Genomic DNA, 20,645 nt, shown 5'->3' on the forward strand with positions numbered 1-20,645 from the left:
CTCAACAGCAGGGAAAAATGGGCAAACAGGAATTATAAAAAAACAAAGTAAAAAGCAAGTTGAGCCAATAGGAACTTGTTACAAAGGTCTAACATTGGTATCATTGAAATCTCAAAAGGAGATAGAGAATACAACTTGAAAAGTTCTTGAAAAAGTAATGGCGAAGAAGTTCCCAAATTTGTCAAGAAATATAAACCTACAGACTTGAGCTGAGTGACTCTCAAACAGAATAAATCAAAGAAATTCACATCCATAATTTAACTTCTAAAAACTAAAGACAAAGAAAATGGTGCCAGAGAAAAATAGCACCCACCTATAAAGGAAAAACAAAAACAAATTGCAGATTTCTCATCAGAAGTAAGTAGCACAACACAGCAGTGTGTGTTATACTATCATTTGTGTGAAAATAAATGTACATTCATATCAGCATGTCTATAAATGCAAAGACTGCCTTTGGAGAGCTGCACAGGAGCTGCATGAGAGGGCTTGCTTCCAGACAGAGAACTTACATCTAGGGAGCAGAGGACACTGGGGGGAAAGGGGACAATTTTCTCCATTTCCTATTTTAATTCCTTTCTATTTTATTATCTAATTTTAAAACTTCTTGGGGCACCTAGGTAGCTCAATGGTTGAGCATCTGTCTTTGGCTCAGGTCCTAGGTTCTAGGCTGGTAGTGGGCTCGCCCTGTATATTTATTTAAACACAGCTACTGATTTTATAAACCCTCGAATTGCCAAGCAAATTCTTGCTACATTTGTACTCAGCTTCATTTAACAGAATATTTTTAATAGTCAAATTATAATTGAACTGAAAAGCTTGCTGTAAGTGCTGAGTCTAAGGCCATACCTATGGAAAAATATGTTTTTGCCTAAAGACACCGGGCAAGTAGGACATAAGACCCTCATGTATTTTGGCAGTTCAAACCCAGTTCCATCAAGTCACACCAAATATAATGCTTTTAAAATCGGCTCTTTAGGGCAGCCCCAGTGGCGCAGCGGTTTAGCGCCACCTGCAGCCCAGGGTGTGATCCTGGAGACCCGGATGGAGTCCCACATAGGGCTCCCTGCATGGTGCCTGCTTCTCCCTCTGCCTGTGTCTCTGCCTCTCTCTCTTTCTCTGTGTCTCTATGAATAAATAAATAAAATCTTTAAAAAAAAATCGGCACTTTAAATTCTGAATCTGTAAACCAGGCCACTGATAAGAAATGGGGGAAAAAAAACTTTAAAAAACTCATTTTAAGCTTTCTGAAAATTCCATTTGCATCAAATAGACAAACATCAAAACTGATGCAGTTGTAAAATCTCAGCAACATCACAATCCTCACAATAGATCTCTCCTTGGAGCAAGGCTCAAGCTGAGATGGGGCCTGGGCTGCTCTGCTACATGTCCAGGTGAAGTTGGATTCCCTGACAGTCTTCCCACTGCTGACCAATTGGGAGACTCTCCAGCCAGGCTGGGAGGCAAAATGACAGAAGGCAGCAGTGGAACCCCCAGCACTGACAAGGCCACCATGAACTGAGAGTCAGAAGCAAGAGCTGAGTGATGCCTGAGCTGGGTTCTGACAAAAGGGAGGCAAGGAGAATACCAGTCTCTTCAGATGCTATGCCCTCAAGACAACCTTCTTAGATACATGTTGAAGAACAGGGAGACGCGTTGAGAATTACCTTATCTTGGAAACAGTTACTTTGCAAGCACTGTATCCCACCACCAGACATACCTTTCAAGAGCCCTGTCTTCTCCAAAAGACAGTGTCCAAACTCCTGACCCCACATTCAAGGCCGTCCTCTTGACCCTACACAAAACATGTCAGGCTTCTGTCCCACTGCTGCCCTCCCCAATCCTACATGCCCACTCTCCAGCTGGGTTGCTGGGCTGCCCCTCTCTAGTTCCCATCTCTGCATTTCTCTGTCTACCTGAAAAGACGAGAGGCCCACCATCCAGAGTATATATGTCTCCCTCACTTTTTTTAAACTTCTGCTGACCACCTCCACCTAAAATGAACTTTCTGCTTCAGAGCTCCAAGAGAACTATATATCCTCATCATAACCATAGTAATAGGGAAAGGAATTTAAACATCTTCATGACCACTGTGTGCCAGATACTATCTCACTCAGTCCTCACCCAAAGCCACTATTTGATACCCATAGTGTAGATGAGGAAGATGAGGCCCAGGGAGGTTGGGAAGGGCATCTGAGTACAAGTCCACATACTCCTAAATACAAAAGCTTTTGCCAACAGTTCTGATACTGAAATACTTTAATTGAACAATAGTAAGTAAACAATAACTTGGGAAGGGCACAGAGATGTAACGCAGCTTGACCATGTCCTATTATCTTTAAAGACAAATGTTGCATTCTATAAATACAATGTGTATGTGATTTCTTTAGTATAAAACTCATCTTTACCATCACTTACCCTCAGGCAGAACCAGTCCTCCACGCACGCGGGCCATATGGCCTACAATACAGCCCAGTCTGAGACCCACTAGGCTACACTGCTTCCCGAGGGTATGACAGGCTTATTCTGTACACTGGGCTTAACCCTTTATAAGACGCCTTTGTGCACACATTCTATCTTATTTCATCTTCACAATAAGCCTGTGAATAGGCAGAGTGGATAGTTATTCTCATTATTTTACAAATGAGGAAACAAATTATCAGGGAGATAAGCATTGTATCTAAGCGTCCTGCAACTGCTGAGTGCCCTGGCAGGGATGGGGTCATGACACTTCTGACTCCTACTCTTGTAATATTTGTTTCCAACCATCATTCTCCATTGCCATGCCTTCAACAGTGCCCTCTCCATCCCTGAGACATGAAAACTGACATGAAAATTGATTGTGAAGCAGGGGATCTGGGTTTCCCCCTTCACCTCCTCTCCCTCATCTCTCCTTTACCAGCCCACCACCCTGTGGCACTTCAGGTACAGAATTTTGCTCATTTATCTTCTAAATTTGATATTTAGGTGGGGAGAACACAGAAGATAACACATTAAAAGGCAAAAATGGAAGAGTAAGGGGCACACAGTGAAGAAAAGGGGGGGGGGGAATAAATGAGATAACAGTTAACTATCTACCCCCAAGTTTGGAGCCATAGTTGAGAGCAGTAAATTTGCTAGGTTTGGATAAAAAGAACATTCTCAGAACTGTGATATAAAGATGGAACCAGGAAGAATTACTCAAAGACAGGGATCCCTGGGTGGCTCAGCAGTTTAGCGCCACCTTGCGTCCAGGCCGTGATCCTGGAGACCCGGGATCAAGTCCCATGTCATGTCGGTCTCCCTGCATGGAGCCTGCTTCTCCCTCTGCCTGTGTCTCTCCCTCTCCCTCTCTCCCTCTGTCTCTCATGAATAAATAAATAAAATCTTAAAAAAAAAAAGAATTACTCAAAGACAGCTATGTATTGGTTTAATTCAAAGCATCCCTGGGATTAGAATGTAATACTTCATAAGCAGAAAGGGGATTCTCGCTCTTCAACTTGAGAAAAAAAAATATTTGACAAAGGGTGACATCAGGACAAAATATAAATATAGGAAATTAAAGTTGAAAATAAATCAATTTGTCTTTGATGACTTTTTAAAAAACCATTTGCCGAATAGTGCAAGTCCCTAAAATTGAACACTCACATGAGTAATTTTAATTACACCAATAAGAAGACAGGATAAAACTCTCCAGGCAACAGCCAGTCTCCTGCCACATTGTGGACACACTACTCAATAGTCTGCCCAGCTGGGCCTTCAACAAGGGCCGTGGGAGTCATAACTAATTCATGAGGGTAGAAAAATTACACAGCCATTGCTTTTTCCTTGAACCTGTTATGCCCAAATCCCCTATTCAGACAGAGGGAAACAACATAGTAACACATGGCACTGGGCCAACCTTTTCTAGACTGGCCTTTGTGGGGAAAAACCCCAAACTCATAGTGAGAGCTCACGTCAGACTCACATTATCAACTTGGGCTGCACCTTCCTTCATGCTTCATGTCACTTAAAATACTCTGAAGAGAATGAATTAACACAAGTTTATTCTCCAGCTCAAAAAAAATTCACAAGCAGCCTTCTCCCTTTCCTCTGTCACTTACAAGAGTGTGAATATGATTGATGACACTTTGCAGAGCTAAAATTTACTGTCAAGGAAATACTGCCAATACCAGTCAAATTTGTACAGTAAAAGGCATCACTTTCAAAAACTACTATTTCTGAAGACAGCAGAGCTCAGAGAGTATGTATATCATACACTAGAAAATCTGTGTTTCTTTTTATTCCTAACAGTTAACATATTCGCTTAATCATTCTACTTTGGGACAGAGAACATTATTCTTCACTTCTCTTTTTTTTTTTTTTCACTTCTCTTCTTTGACAACAGATATGTTTTACTATTTCCGAAAAACCTGTCAGATAATTACATTGATATGAGATTTCCTTATGGTAGTAAAGGTTAAAAAGAAACCAAAAAACTTTTTATTAATGACATAAAAAATACAGAGGCAAAAAAATAAATTTAAGAGCTGAGAAAAAAGTAAAGAGAATAATATTTTATTTCATTCAAAAGGTCTTACAACAGAAAGGGGAGGAGTATGATGGGAGGTTGCATTTTAGTTAACATTATCTTAAAGAGAAGCTATCTTCATGTCTCTGTGCCAAAGTGAACCTTCATCCAGGTGCTAAGACCAAGGTATTCATGGTACTAGCACATTAGTACCACTAAAAAGATTTAATAATGTTTTACCACATTTCAGGTACTTTAGGACCAAAAAAAAGCCACTGATAAAAATGATAAGCAAATGAACACAATGAGCTGCCAGAATATCCTCCACCTAAACAGAACACACTCAAGTGAGACTCCAGAGGCTGAGGTCACATCTCTCCGTTCTGCCACTAACTAGCTGTGACCCCTTCTGCGTGCCAGTTTTCTCAGTTGTGAAATAAGAGGATTAAACTAGATGTTCTCTTAGGGTTACCTTCCAGTTCTAAACTTCTACATGGTGAAGAAGAAACCAGAATATTGAGATACCAGGAATATTGTATTGGGGTTCTTGTCCTTTCTTATACTATGTAATTAAAATATTTGTTTTGTCTTTCATGCTCTGTCATTGGATCTTTCTTAACCAACAGGAAGAACTGAAAAGTTCCTTTGAGAAAACATTTCAATTTCTAAACTTAAGGATAATTAAATTTATAAAACCCAAAATATGAATTTGTTTTTGTTTCCATATTAAAGAAATTTTCATTTTGTGATCTAAAGCTTCCACTGGAAGGAACAGATTATCTTCATGAGATGACTGATCATCTCATGATCAGTAAGGAAGGAAGGAAGGTAAGGAAGTACTTAAAACATCATAAAACTAGGGGCCCCTGGGTGACTCAGCTGATTTTGGCTCAAGTCATGATCTCAAGGTTGTGGGGTTCCATGTTGGGCTCTGCACTCCGCAGGGAGTCTGCTTCTCTCCCTTTTCCTCTGACCTTCCCCCTGGTTATGTGTACATATGCATTCTCTTTCTAAAATAAATAAGTAAAAGCTTTAAAAATATACATTATAAAAAACAAAAATATGTATCATCTTCTTATGCCCATTGTGCAAGATAGTCTGTTCAGTTATTCTTTAGTGATATGAAAATTACAGGAAGGACTGCCTAAAATTCCAAGTTTCAGTCAAAGGTAAGCTGTCAGAAATGTCAATGATTTATTTACAAAATTTAGAGAATTCCTCTTTATTAGGGCTATTATACAACAAGCACTCTTAGGTTCTTTCTCATTTCGTCACTCCAACAGTCTTCTGAGGTAGCTATTGGTATTCTCACTCATGATAAGTACACCAAGGCTGAGCAAAACAAAAATATCCAACCACAGTAAACCTCAGCAAGCAATGGAGGCCGAATTCCAACCCAGCTCTTCTGACTTAAATCTAATCCTTCTCCCCTACTGTCAGACAAGCAGTATCAATCACTCAAATGATGCCATATGACTCGAGTATTTAAATCACTGATCTACCAAGAAGTTTCGCCACACTGACATTCTATCCACAGCATGTGATGTGTCAATCCTCAACAGAAGAAAATGCACCATGATTTTTCCCAGACTCTGTGTTAAATACCATACACACCCAGATGCCAGCAACCCCACGGTGTAGATAGTACTTTCTCCACTTTACAGACGTGGAAACAGAGGATCATAATGTGAAGCTAATTAACTCAACATAAGGACCAACACTCTGTGCATGGTAGAGCCAAGGGGCTAACCAGCCTGCGGAGCTCCTAAGTCTGAGTATGGACTACATGCTTCGAATGCTTCTCCTTCCCCAACAAAAGGAACATGGCTTCATCAGATTTTGCGATAAGAACACATGTCAAAACTCTAAAGAATGACAGCTTAGTCAATTTTTTTTAAAGATTTTATTTATTTATTCATGAGAGACACAGAGAGAGAGAGAGGCAGAGACACAGGCAGAGAGAGAAGCAGGCTCCATGCAGCTTAGCCTATTTTTAAATACAGAACTCGTTTCTAAAGCATCTGTCAGCTCAATTAGGGAGAATTCAAAGGTTAGATAAATGACGGGTTGAAACTACAACCTCGAGAACTGTTTCTCTCTCTCCTTGCATGCTTACAGAAGGGGGCCAGAGGGAGAGAACTCCTAAATGTGAGCAATCTTACTTACAAGATCAAAGACAGGACAGGAAAAAAGCTATAACAAATTATATAATCCTACTTCTCTGCAATTAACTGGCTTGGTATATAAACACATTCATCAGAAAGGTTTATCCAAATAATCAAAGATTCATTTAAATACTAAATTTTTTAAAACTTCTACATACATAACTTTTTTGGAAATGCATCTACTGCATAAAATTATGCTCCTTTATATTGTTATGCCAGTGATAGAGGTATGAACAAAGGAATCTTTTTTCTTCTTAAACTGGGTTAAAATATCAATCATTACCCTTCACTTCTGACAGGCCGTTAAACAACAGTTACTCTTTAAACTCTAATTTTCACTTAACTGCTTCTCTCTTGAGCGTTAATACTCTGCATTGAAGTTGCTATTATGCACCAACCTATTCTTAAAAGTGCAAAACTCCTGTGTAGTCCAAATGGTTATCTCCTAACTTATCTATGTGATGGCTTCATTTTTTCAGTCACAAAATCATCCATATCTCCCTCTTTCTTTTCCCCCCTCCTTCCCTTCACCTTTGCCTTTAAGGAAAAAAAAACTACTATGAAATCCACTACGACTTGAACTTGAAATTCTATGGTAAGATTTCAGCATCTCACCACTTTTTTTTTTTTTAAATGATCAGACTGAGAGGCATGGACTTCACTAAAGTCATAGAGTTCATGTGTGACAGCCAGGAACAAGACAAGGGAGCATACAAAGTCTTATCTGTTACAAACCTGTTCTTTAATTTTATGCTAAAACTGCTACTGATGAAGCCCATAACTATTAAGCTGTAAGTCAAATAATTAAAGCTAGCTCCTGAATAATCAAGGATTATTTCAAAGATACTAAGAATTTTCCGCTTCGCTTGTTTAGCAGGCATTTTTTAAACACCTGTCCCAGCAATAACAGAATGAGTCTGCATATTTATCTCTAATACACAGACACATAAAGAGAGCTTATTACAACATGGTTGAAATGACCCCAGTAAAAGTAACAGCAGATGGAGCTATCAATTTATTGAAGTTACTAAATACTAGGAACTGAGCTAGATGCCTTAAAAGAGATTATCTCCACACTCATAGCAACCCCATTTTCTTCCTATTTTAAAGATCTGCAAATGGAAGTTAAGAGTTTAAATAATTTGCCTAATGTCAAACAGCCAAGAAGGACCCTACATCAATTATTTTTAAGCTCTTTGGTCTTAAGATCTCTTTATAACTCTTAAAAATTATTGAAGACCTCAAATAGCTGTGGTTTATGTGAATTACTTCTCTTGATATTTATCATACTGGAAATTAAAATTGAGAAATTTTAATACATTTTATTCATTTTAAATAAGAAATAAAAGTTTTAAAACTTTCTACAAAAAAAAAAAAGCTTTAAAACTATTTCCACAAAAAAATAGCTATATTTCTCAAAGCAAAAGTTGATAAGAGTGATGTTATTTTACATTTTTGCAAATCTCTTTCATGTCTGGCTTAAGAGAGGGCAGTTTTCCCTATTCACTTCACCATTCAATCTGTAGCAGTATGTTGCTTTGTTTGAAGTATATATAGAAAATCTGGCCTCATACATATATGAGGTTGGAAAAGGGAGGAGTATTTTAATAGCCTTTTCAGATATTACATTCTTCTTTGATACCCTGCCAAATAAAAGTTTCCTAAAAGGTTAGCAGCAAATATGGAATCTGCAACCATGTCAATGAATCTTTTGAATTCTGTTATATGAAAATCCATTGGTCTATCTTGTACTTTGAATGAATATTTTATTCAAGCAAGATTCTCTAACATTTCATCGGCCATTTGAAAAATATTTATTCCCTCAGTTGTATAGATCTTGTAACTGCTGACATATTTCATTATTCTTTTTTTTTTTTTTTTTCCTAAAAAATCACATCATGGGCACCTGGGTGGCTCAGCTGGTTAAGTGTCCGACTCTTAGTTTGGGCTCAGGACAGGATCTCGGGGTTGTGAGATCAAACCAGTCAGTCTCCATGCTTAGTGTGGCATCTCCTTGAGAATTCTCTCCCTCTGCCTCTGCCCCACTCCATTCACACACTCCAAAATTAAATGAAGTCGGAAGGAAGGAAGGGAGGAAGGAAGGGAGGGAGGGAGGGAGGGACCCACATTATTACTAACTCCATCTCATCAGAAATGTCTTTAAGTAACAGAAAACTGTTAAACCTCAGGTAACAGATACAAGTTTTCCAAAATTCTAATTTTTGCATGAAAACATGAACCTTATTACTGGCAACAAGTACTGCAGATGTTTTCCTTGAAGGGACCAAGTCATTTTATTTATTTTCAGGAAAATATCCACCTGAATAACTTTAGTCAACTGTTCTTTCAACTAAAAATGGTGTTCCATGGGGGAAAAAAAAAAAACTAGTTTAGTTTGCAACAATAATCACATAGGTGCTGCCACTGCTTTAATGCTTGTTAATGAGCCAACAGTTTTACCCACCAGTGCCGCGTACTATTAGCACAACGTCAATACAGTGAAAAATGCAAATATTTATTGATATTATTTTGAAATCATTTCTGACCTCATGAACTATCCCCCTTGAAAGGGCCAAAGACCAGATTTTGAGAGCTGCTGAGCTACGTATCTGAAACAGCTAGAATATAACATACTCAGTGTAAGAGTAATGAACAAGTTGTATAGCATTCATTGAGCACTTCTTACATACTTGGCACTGAGCTAATTGTTTTTATGTGCATATTTAATCTTCAGATAGCACAGTGAGATAATACTATTTTACAGATGAAGATACTGAGGCATGGAGAGATTTAAATAATTGCCCCAGTGTCTCAAAGCTAGAAACTGGCAGACCAAATATTCAAACCTCCGTCACTTGACCCACAACTTATTAATCATTTTAATCTCCTGCAGATCTACATCATAGGTGAACTCAACACGTTAGAAAAGCTTAAAGGCACTTCCATGCAGTGCTGCCTCTAGGGTATGGTGAAAAAGGGCAACTGTCCAAGACCCTTGTTCTTTGTGACTAAGAAAAGTCAAGATCCAGGAATGCAGTAGTTGGGAGAGGAGGTGGTAATTCCTTAGTACATTTAACCAATCCTCAACTCTACTACTCCAAAGGCCCTTGTGGTAAATTATACTCCCCTCCAAGACAGTCACACATGTTCATTAAAATGAATATTTTAACTAGTTAACTAAAATTAACTATTTAATTTTAACAAATTAACTATCATGATTTTGACTGAAAAAAAGGGAGAGAGGTCTAGATGTGTTTCAGCCCTGAAACTACTTTAGTAATCTCTGAGCTCAGGAGGGGAGGTACTCGAAGAACCGAAGACGCAAGATATGGTGTCTCTCAGTAAAAATGAAAACGAAGAACATGAGCCTCTTCCCTCCCAAGCAACACTTGTTTAGTGAATTTAAATAACTTTAGAAGAGAAACTAGAGCTGGAGATTTCATCTCTTTTGTCATTTCAAGTTCTGTGTTTCAAAATACCCAGGCTGATTTTTACTGCAAACTATTAACCAGTTGTGGCATCAACCCTAAGATTAGAAAGAAAAACAAAACACAGTTAACAGCTTCTACCTTCAACTCCCATTATACTACACTTCTTGCCAATCTCACTTCGTTTATGTTATTTTTTTCACTTCAGTCCTGGATGAAAACTCATGGGGGGAGCCAGAACTGGATTGCATTTAATGGTTGCATTTTGCTTCACCTAGCATTTACAGAGTGCTTACTATGTGCAGGACAATAGACTGGCTCTGAAGACATGCCACTGAGTCCCAAACTTGCTCTCAAAGAGTTTATGAACAGTACAGGTCAGTTTAAGATGCAGACAGGCCAACAGATATGATATACACATACCCCTCACTACCCAGGCTGGTAAGATCATTAGCACTTGGTGGTGTGATTCTGTTAGGAAGGGGACTAGAAATACACTTTTCGTGTATGCATGAAAAAAATGCCATCAAAACAAACAAAACAGGGAAAAATTACTACAATTAAACAGTGTGGATGCTCCTCAAATGTTTAGATTAAAAACAAAGTACTTGTGCTTTGCCCTGAGTAAGGGCCTAGCAAGTACTTTGCTGCCCTGGGGTAGGTACAAAATTCCCTAAAGCTTACTCAGTAAACAGGATCCTGAAAAACTAATTCCATGTGAAAACTAAATTGTCAAAGTAAATATGGAAATTGAGAAACAGCTACAATAAAGACTTAGTTTTTAAAAGGATTTTGTTAATATGTGGTCAATTCTTTTCACATGTCATGAACCTGGTTTTTCCCATCTGCATTAATTACCATTCACAAACAACAAAAGAATCAATAAAATACGTTATCATTCTGTAGTAAAATTCAATTTCAGAAACATGCAATCTCTTATGCACTAATATTTGAACAAAAATGCAGACTTACACTATCTTTTTAAAAACTAAAGTTCATCAGATGATAATTTTTTAAATGTAAATGATGGACACCATTATGCCTCCAGACACATCTGAATGGTTAATATGCTCTGGCAGACACATTACCATGGTCAGAAAGCTACATATACAATGACTACAAAATTAATTCCATTAATGCTCCAAAACACCTGACATTTTACTCACGGTACATATGGATAGGCTATTTTCAGTGAATGATTTTCAGTATTACATGTCACTAGTTCATGCTTAGTGATTTTTAAAATAAGGAAACTGGTGTCAAGTAAATCAAGTGCTAGAAAATGAAAAATGTGACGTTTTCACCATCATTCAACAATAAGGATCCAAATTCTTAAGATCCACAGCAAGGGGTTTCATCAATATAACTGTACTCTGGGAATGAAACTCCCTTTATATTTATGTCTGTCTACTGTTTCACTCTCACACTCTCTTCAAGGAAACCATTATGTGTGGAGGAAGCAGTTTGTCTTCTATAACTTACTGCCTAAGTCACTGGCACCAAACTATCACTATGAAATGAAATCATGCTTTGCTAAGACAAAGAACCCTTTAACTTGGCTCCAAAATTGGCATTTTACAAGAAAACAGAAGATAAACCATGGAGAAGATAAAACATAATTCAGTATGTCTTAAGAATAAGACACATGTTCTACCACACAAAATAATTCCTTTCAGAAATCATTATTGGCCAGACTCAGAAAAGAAACTAAACACACAGCCAGAGTATCTAAAAATTCCTTCTCTGGAATCTAGAACACACCCACACAAGACATTGAATACCTCCTAACATGCCATGATACAGGATTTCAAAAATTTGTTTAGATTTTTCTAAAGTTCTATTATAAACCAAACATACACAACCAGAGTATTTAAGAAATCTTAAAAATTATATTGACAATCATGACATCTTCACCACCCGGCACATTAAAATACATAGGTTTATCACTGAAAGATTCTTAGAAGATGTTCATCTCTCTGAAATGTGTTTTTCTATATTTTCACTTTTATCAAACATATTATCCATTATAAAAATAAATATTGAGCAAAAAACGGAAAGCAAAAATCTAGAGCAACACCACCATCATTCATAGTACAACTTAGAAAAAAATCCTGTAAATATTTTGGTAAACTTTAATCCAGTACTTTTATTTTCCTTTTAAATAATTACAACAGTGTGTGGAATAATATACAAAATTTTTAAGCTGGCTTTTATTGCCTATTTTCTTCATTTTAAAAGTATCATATGTTCATTGCAGAATGTTAGAAAATGTAGGAAAAATAAAAATCCAAAATCCCTTCATTTTGTCAACATTTTACATTATTTCCTTTCATTCTTTCTTATTAATATAAAGTTGAGTTCTGTATCCATATAAAAATTACTTTAATTTAAGCACATTTAGTACTGGAACATTCTTAGATGCTAGTTGGAAGATAATATAAAGTACTTCCTGAAAGAAAATATTCACTTATGGGTTATTTTGTTTTGCTGTATAAATTTCTAAAATACCCAAGTCATTCCATATAAATCTAAAGATACATGATACAGTTACTTAACTTTTTGGTAATGAAATCACCACTACATTAATTTTTATAAAATTCTCTCTTACCTGAAGGGGTAAAAAAAATACCACGTAACTCTCTTGGCACATTATCAATCATGTAAATACTAGTTTTGAGTTACTATAGGGTCCTTAAGTACTGAGGGAGATAGGAGCCTCTGCCCTCAAGGAAATGGAAATGTGTCCTGAAACACTATCAAATCGAAAAACTGGATCAGAATTTATCTATAAAAAGTCACCAAGGGATCCCTGGGTGGCGCAGCGGTTTGGCGCCTGCCTTTGGCCCAGGGCGCGATCCTGGAGACCCGGGATCAAATCCCACGTCGGGCTCCCGGTGCATGAAGCCTGCTTCTCCCTCTGCCTGTGTCTCTGCCTCTCTCTCTCTGTAACTATCATAAATAAATTTTAAAAAATTAAAAATTAAAAAAAAGTCACCAATACACCAAGATTGCATTGGTTATTATAATAGCCCAGTTGAACCTAATCCCTTCCTTATACCAGTTTCTAGCCCTTCTTCTATTCTTAGAAACCTTAACAGTATAAATTACCCTTCTCTTTCCTGCATTGACATTTAATCTCCTCATCCATATTTAAACATGTTCAAGTCTCCTGTTTAAAGGGAGGAGAAGAAACTTTCCTATCAATATCTCTACCCCAACCCCACCTATAGCTACCAACCAAATCTCTTGACAAAGTCGCTAGACATGATGTCTCCATTTTCTTCCCTTCTCCTCACTCCTCAACCCACTCCACTCTAGCTCTCATCTTGCTGCCAACAGGTCTCCCGGTGGCTGTTGCTAACCCGTGGCTAATTGCACAGGTTTGTGTGTGCTCACCATTCCAATCCTCTCCCCAGGTTTTCTTCCAGCCTACCTAGCCACTCCTTTTCAGGCTCCCTCAGACTCAGCCTCCTCCTTTTCTCAGCCATTAAGGCCCATCCCTGAAGGCCACTTCCTGACTCAGCCCCTAGACCCTCTCCTTCCGGAGGCTCACTTGTCCAAGATAGCTCAGAATCATGCCTTGGTCCTAGACCTCTCCTCTAAGCTCAAGACCATTGGTCTAATTGCATACTGCACACGTCCATTTGGAGGTCTCAAAGGTAGTAATTCATACTCAATACATCCTTGTACTCCCAACTTGAACTCTCCACTGTTTGCTCAAGTCCATGGAGCTACAATGCAGTTGCAATTCAGAATACAGTTCTCTCACCCCACATCTGGCACATACTGTCAATGTTACCACCTAATTCTCAAACAAAATTCTCTCTTCATTGCCATTATCTCTCACCTATACATCTTTACATATTCATACAATACATACATAATACATACATACATAATACATAATACATAATACATACATATTAGATCTTTCTAATCTATTCTCCATAGCCGCCAGCCAATTCTGACTATGTCTATCTGTCTTGTATGCATCTCTCTTCAGCCCTCCATCCATCTCTCCCTCCCTCTCTTGCTTGAACACCTTCAATGGCTTCTCATTTCTCTTACTATAAATTCCAAAAGCATTAATATAGCCTACAAGACCTTGCATAATCTGCCTGCCTCTTCAGGACTCACCGTACATCACTCTCTCTCTCTCACTCTTTTGTTCTACCCAGAGTGGTTTCCAGCAGTGCCTAGATGACAATTCACATGCTTTCCCCTCTACTCAATACACACCACACCACCATACTATAACCCATCCTTCAGATCTCAGCTCAGCCATCAGGTCTTCAGCAAAATCTTCCCTGAGCCCCAGGTGATGTCAGGTTCTCTTTGTTCTAGGCTCTCAAGGAATGCACCCAGCATTCATCATGGTAGTTTTATCTTACTGATGCCCTTCTATCCCACCTGATTATAAACAGCAGAACAGTGACAACATGTTTTTGTTCAACATTTTACCCCAATGCTTGCTTTACAGTAAGTACATAATAGCTATTTAACGAATAAAAGAATAACATATAATTGGACAAAATGAATCAATCAAGAGTAGTAGTCCAATTTATGTGCCAATAAACTTTCCCCTACCTTCATCACTGGGTAATAACAGGTATTTTACCAAAAGGAAGGTAAATTTAGATGTCTTGGCTAAGTGGCTCCTAGCAAGAACCGCTGCCAGGTCTGGTGGGGGCTATGGTCCAGGACACAGCATGTGGTGCAAAGTTCCTCTCAACAGTTGGCAACTGTTAGCACTTGGTTTGCTTTTCCCTAAATCCCAATAAGGGATAGAATTTGAGACTTGATTTCAGCCTATCTTACCAAGACCTGTGATAGGTTCCAGCTGACATTATACCAGATTGTTGGCAAATCTTAGAAGCTAGTTCCAACTTCCTTGTGATCTATATTATTTATTTATGTATGTGTCTCTGTGGGTCACAATAAATTTATATGTATATATACACACACACACACACACATATATATATATATATAAATTTGTATATTTATATAGAGTAGGTATGTGTACCAATAAATACATTTTACAAACATAGAAACACTTATTATGTACCAGGCATAACACCAAAGGTTTTACATGCATTATCTCAGTTAATCCTTATCACAAGGCTTCTAGTCTATTATCATACTCACTTTAAAATGAAGAAGCTGAGGGTTAGAGAGGATATCTAACTTGCTAGAGGTTACCACTGGTAAGTGGTAGGGCTGGCACTCAGCACGTCTGTCTGTCTCTACATTTATGTTCTGGATCACACTGCCTCTGTTATCTCTTCTCAATAGATCCTTTGGATAACATTATGATGCTTCTGCCAAACTACAGCCAACAATCAAGGGTTCATCTGGTCCACTGGATTTCAGCTAGATAACTATCAAATCATTCTGAACACCTATGAATTCAACCTGAGATGTAAGAAAAGAATGGCTGGAACTATATAAATAGAAAAGCGACCACTTTTGACAAGGTAGGAGTGAGGAGAAGTGAAAGGGAGGGGATATATGGGAAGATAAACAGCTGGGGGGATGGGGGAAACAGTCTTGCAGCACAAAATCAGAACCTATAGAAATCTGCTCCACTGAGAGCTGTCTCTGTCTGAAAGGTGCTCCGGGGTGAAGGGGGCAGAAACCTTAAGTAGGACAGTATGGTCTCAGGATCTCCAGGCTAAGAGAACGGGGGTGCCTGAGCCCGCACAGCTCCCAAGCATTGGGGCAGGGAACTCCATGCAGTCTGCAAGCTGGGGAAGGGGGTTCTCAGCTCCATTCACCATAAACTGAAGCACTGCAGAATTTGGCACCAGCTCTTTGAGCCAGGAGCCTTGCAAAGGGCACAAAAGCAGCAGCTATCTGCCTCCCCACCCTTTCCCAAGAGGGACATCACGGGTACCGGGTGCTCGGGCGACAGGAGGATCGCTCTCCTCGGGGGTCCCCTCAAAGGACAGAAACTAGCGACCCCCCTCCTTCCCTCAGGGAGGATGGTGCTGGTGCACTGCAGGAGTCCACAGGGTGTGGCCCCACAAAGTGAGGATCTGCATCCTGCAATTCCAAGGCTGCAGATCCCAAGACCACATCTCATCCTCTCAAGAGGTGCAGAAAGCCAAAGAGAAAGACCAGGAACAGCTCCTACTGTGTCAAGCCCCAGGCAAGGGGCGGTCCACTGCCACCTAGACACAGACACCTGAGATCCAGGGCAGCAGGCCCCACCCAGAAACCAGGTGGAAGGCGGGGGAGCACAGGGTTAGGGGAAAACAGTATAAAAAACTCGAGGTTTCCTTCTCATGATTCACTTATATTTCAGTTAAAATTTTCCTTTTTTTTTTTCAACTATTTTATCAGCTCTTTAAGTCTCTTTTTAACTTTCATTTTTTACATTTACATTTTATAGATATATTCTTCATTTTTGGCTTCCTTTCATTGTATTCAATTTTATTTTTGTATATATATATATATTAAGTTTTGCTTTCTTTACAATTTTGAGATTCAGGGTCTTCTAATACACAGACCAAAATACACTCAGGACCAAGTGGATTACCCTGTTTTGTCCACCTGGACAATTATATTCTCTTCCCACCCCTCTTTTTTTCTTTTTTAGGTTTCTGACCTCTTCAGATTTGTCTAGTGTGTATTTCGCTTGAGTCAGGGTTGATATTTTTTATTTTGTTCACTTGTTCATCCATCCCTGTCTGGGCAAAATGACTAGGAGGAGAAATTCACAACAAAAGAAAGAACCAGAGATAATACCCTCTGCCACAAATTTAACTGATATGGATATAAGTAAGATGTCAGAGCTGGAATTCAAGATAACAATTATAAAGTAACTATCTGGACTCAAAAAAAAGCATAAAAGACACTAGAGAATCCTAGTGCAGAAATGAAATCTAATCAGGCTGAAATTAAAAATGCTCTAAATGAGATGCAGTCTAAATTAGATGCTAACAGCCAGCGTTAATGAGGCAGAAGAGAGAGTAAGTGACATAGAAGACAAGTTGATGGAAAGGAAGGAAGGGAGGAAAAGAGAGGAAAACAACTAATGGACCAAGATGGGAGGCTTTGAGAAATCAGTGATGCCATAAAACAATACTGGAATTATTTCGGTCCCCCAGAGAGAAGAAAAAAAGGGGGGGGGGGGGTAAGAAGGTATATTTGAGCAAATTGTAGCTGAGACCTTCCCTAATCTGGGGAAGGAAACAGGCTTTCAAGTCCAAGAGGTAGAGAGATAAAGGGCTAGTAAAGAACTTATCAAACTCAACACCCAAGAAACAAAGAATCCAGTCAAGAAATGGGCAGTGTTGGGCCAGCGGGGTCAAGGGAACGAACGGGAGGCACCAACAAAACAGCGGCGGATCCTCCATCTCGCTGCCCTTGCGTCCAGACTTTCCCGACACCAGCGGACCACCCAAGGACACGTCATCGTGGAGAAACAGGACCTGTGCAGGAAACAAAAACCGTACCTTCTCTAACCGCTACCACATATATATGGACATAAGCAGCTATCGCCCTACACTGACACCACCCTACCCTTTCCTATAAAAGCCTGCCGTATTATGGCCTCGCGCCACTTCCCCAGCCCGAGACTCCCCGGTCTCACCCCTGCCCGGTCTCACCCCTGCGGGCCACGGAACCTCCCCGAGAGTGTCTCCATTCACAGCTTGCCTCCACCCACCTTCGCCTGGCCGCTCTATTTCATTTCACTACCAACCAGACCAAACCTGACAGGCAGAAGACATGAACAGACATTTCTCCAAAGAAGACATACAACTGGCCACAGACACATGAAAAAATGCTCCGCATCATTTGCATCAGGGAAACACAAATCAAATCCACAATGAGATACCACTTCACACCAGTGAGAATGGCTAAAATTAACAAGAAAGGAAACAAATGTTGGAGAGGATGTGGAGAAAGGGGAACCCTCTTACACTGTTGGTGGGAATGTGAATGTTGTGCCCAATTGCGAATCCGAGAAACCACCAAGGAGCCGACACCGATGCAAACATACGAGGGTTTATTTACGAGCTCAAGCTTGGGTCCAAGTATACCCGACACAGCCGAGCAGAGACTTGGGACTTGGACCCCGAGTCCAAGAGGCGTAGCAGCTTTATAGGGGCCAGTGGCCAATGGGATACGCAGAAAGTTGCACAGTCATATCGGTCCACACGCAGGGGGCCGACTGAATTACATTTTACCCTAAAGTATCCATTTGAACTGGCCTATCACTGAGCCGATTTCCAATTAGGGTGTGCCCTGGGCTTGACTAGGGTGGGGCAGTGCCCTAAGCAATAAGCAGGTCAGCACAGGCAGGTGCAGCACAAAATGGAGTCAGTCCTGCTCTGCTTGTCCAGGGGTAGGGGATTTTTGTTAAATTTCCTGGGTCCCACAGTGAACTGGTACAGCCACTCTGGAAAACAGTGTGGAGGTTCCTCAAGAAGTTAAAAATAGAGCTACCATACGACCCAGCAATTGCACTACTGGGGATTTTATTTACCCCAAAGATACTGATGTAGTGATCTGAAGGAGCACCTGTACCCTAATGTTCATAGCAGCAATGTCCACAATAGCCAAACTGTGAAAAGAGTGGAGATGTCCATGGACAGATGAATGGATAAATAAGATGTGGTGTATATACACAATGTAGTATTACTCAGCCATCAGAAAGGATGAATACCTAACATTTACATTGACGTGGATAGAATTGTAGAGTAGTATGCTGAGTGAAATCAATCAGAGAAAGACAATTATCCTATGGATTCATTCTCATGTAGAATATAAGAAACAGCTCAGAGGATCATAGGGGAAGGGAGGGAAAACAATGGGAAGAAATCAGAGGGAGACAAACCATGAGAGCCTCTTAACTCTGGGAAACAAACTGAGGATTGCTGGAGGGTAGGTGGGGGTGATGGGGTAACTGGGTGATGGGCATAGGAAGGGCATGTGAGGTAATGAGCACTGATAAATTATTGAACACTACATCTGAAACTAATGATGTATTATATGTTGGCTAACTGAATTTAAATAAAAAAAGAAAGAAGGCAAGAAAACAAAGCCAGAAAGATTTAGGGAAAAAAAAAAAGAAAAAAAGAGCTCATTATGAATTTGAAAAATAATACTTTAAGAGAATAAAAAGTAACATCTTTAGCTTAATTTTTCCATGCTAGAGGCAGGCCCTGGTCATACTATGAGCTAGCACGATGTATTTATTCTGAGATTCTATTCCATCATGGAGTAAATCCCAGACATAACCACATTCAATCATACACATCAAAGAAAAGGGTGGGGGGAGCTTCAACGAGTAATGCAATTTATTTTGGAAGTTTTTTGGAATTAACTTTACTGATTGCACCCTTGCCAGTGTAGATGAGAAACTACAACATGTGTTTAAGAAACAAGTTTTTTAAGCACTGAGAAAATAACTATGCCCGTCCCTGGAAAAATGCTCATGAGATACAAACACCAGGTACACAGCAACACCAGCACACTTGTCTACTTTCTCTGTTCACTGTTTTAAAATAAGCTTTATCAAAATAAGTCAGAGAAAACTAAATACCATATGATTTCATTCATATGTAGAATTCAAGAAACAGAAGAAATGAACCAAAGGGGAACAAAAAAGAGGTAAACCAGGAAGCAGACCCTTAACTTTTGAGAATAAACTGAGGGTTACCAGAAGAGAGGTGAGTGGGGGATGGGTGAAACAGAAGATGGCGATTAAGGAGGGCACTTGATTCTGACAAGCAGCAGGTAATGTATGTAAGTGATGAACCACTAAATTCCACACCTGAACCTAATATTATACTGTATGTTAACTAGCTGGAATTTAAATAAAAACTTGAAAAAATAAGCTTTATTTATGTAGTTTATTGATAATTAACCGTACCCACATCAAGATAGAAAATATTTTTTTTATAACCCCAACAAATACCCTTGTACCGTTCTCAATCAATGCACCTGCCTCATCCTGCCTCCAAGAAAGCCCTGATCTGCCTCTGTCGCATTAAACTGGAATTGTCAGTATAAACTGATTTGTCCGTTTCATATAAATAGATACTTATAGCATATACTCTTGTCCACTCTCTATTTATGAATCTTTATCCAGTGTGGCACAGTTTCGTCAATGTTGATATTTAATGTGTTCCAGCTGTTCTACTTCATGCAGGAATTATTCCAATGAATCACAAGGGGTACTGAGCCTCGTTCAAACCACAGGTATGTGCATATGTGTACACACACAATGTGAAAACACAAACGCCCTAGCACAGCACTGTACCCAGCCCAAATACCCCAGGGAAGAGCAGAGGGAACAAAGCCTGGGAATCACTGGAGGCTTTCCTTCGGCACTGGCTGCTACAAAACTGAGAGCCAAAGTCAGAACAGGCCCTTAAGGTCTCTCTAAAATTATATTAAGCCTCATTTCCATCTCATTTTACATTTTCAACCTAAGCCTTCTGTTCTCTTTCATACCATTCTTAATTTACGATATTACATGTGTGATTTATCAAGAAGAAGGTAAGCTTATTTCTTCAAATGGACATGAGGACAGGAAGGCAAGAATGGGAATTA

At 39.3% G+C, this 20,645-nt stretch overlaps 1 protein-coding gene across 10 annotated transcripts in view; it reads right to left on the reverse strand.

The window, feature by feature from the left end:
• CCNY (cyclin Y) overlaps positions 1-20,645 on the reverse strand; it is a 335,524-nt gene that overhangs the window by 129,515 nt on the left and 185,364 nt on the right. Inside the window, exon 1 of one of the 10 annotated variants that reach the window (XM_049099404.1) lies at positions 18,008-18,029. The exons of the other annotated variants lie outside the window; for them this stretch is intronic. The gene's annotated coding sequence lies outside the window, so the exon portion shown is untranslated. Of the gene's footprint in view, positions 1-18,007; positions 18,030-20,645 lie in introns of those variants that run through there. 10 annotated transcript variants of the gene reach the window in all.

The sequence above is a fragment of the Canis lupus genome, chromosome 2 (genome assembly GCF_003254725.2).
Source record: "Canis lupus dingo isolate Sandy chromosome 2, ASM325472v2, whole genome shotgun sequence".
Lineage (NCBI taxonomy): Eukaryota > Metazoa > Chordata > Mammalia > Carnivora > Canidae > Canis > Canis lupus.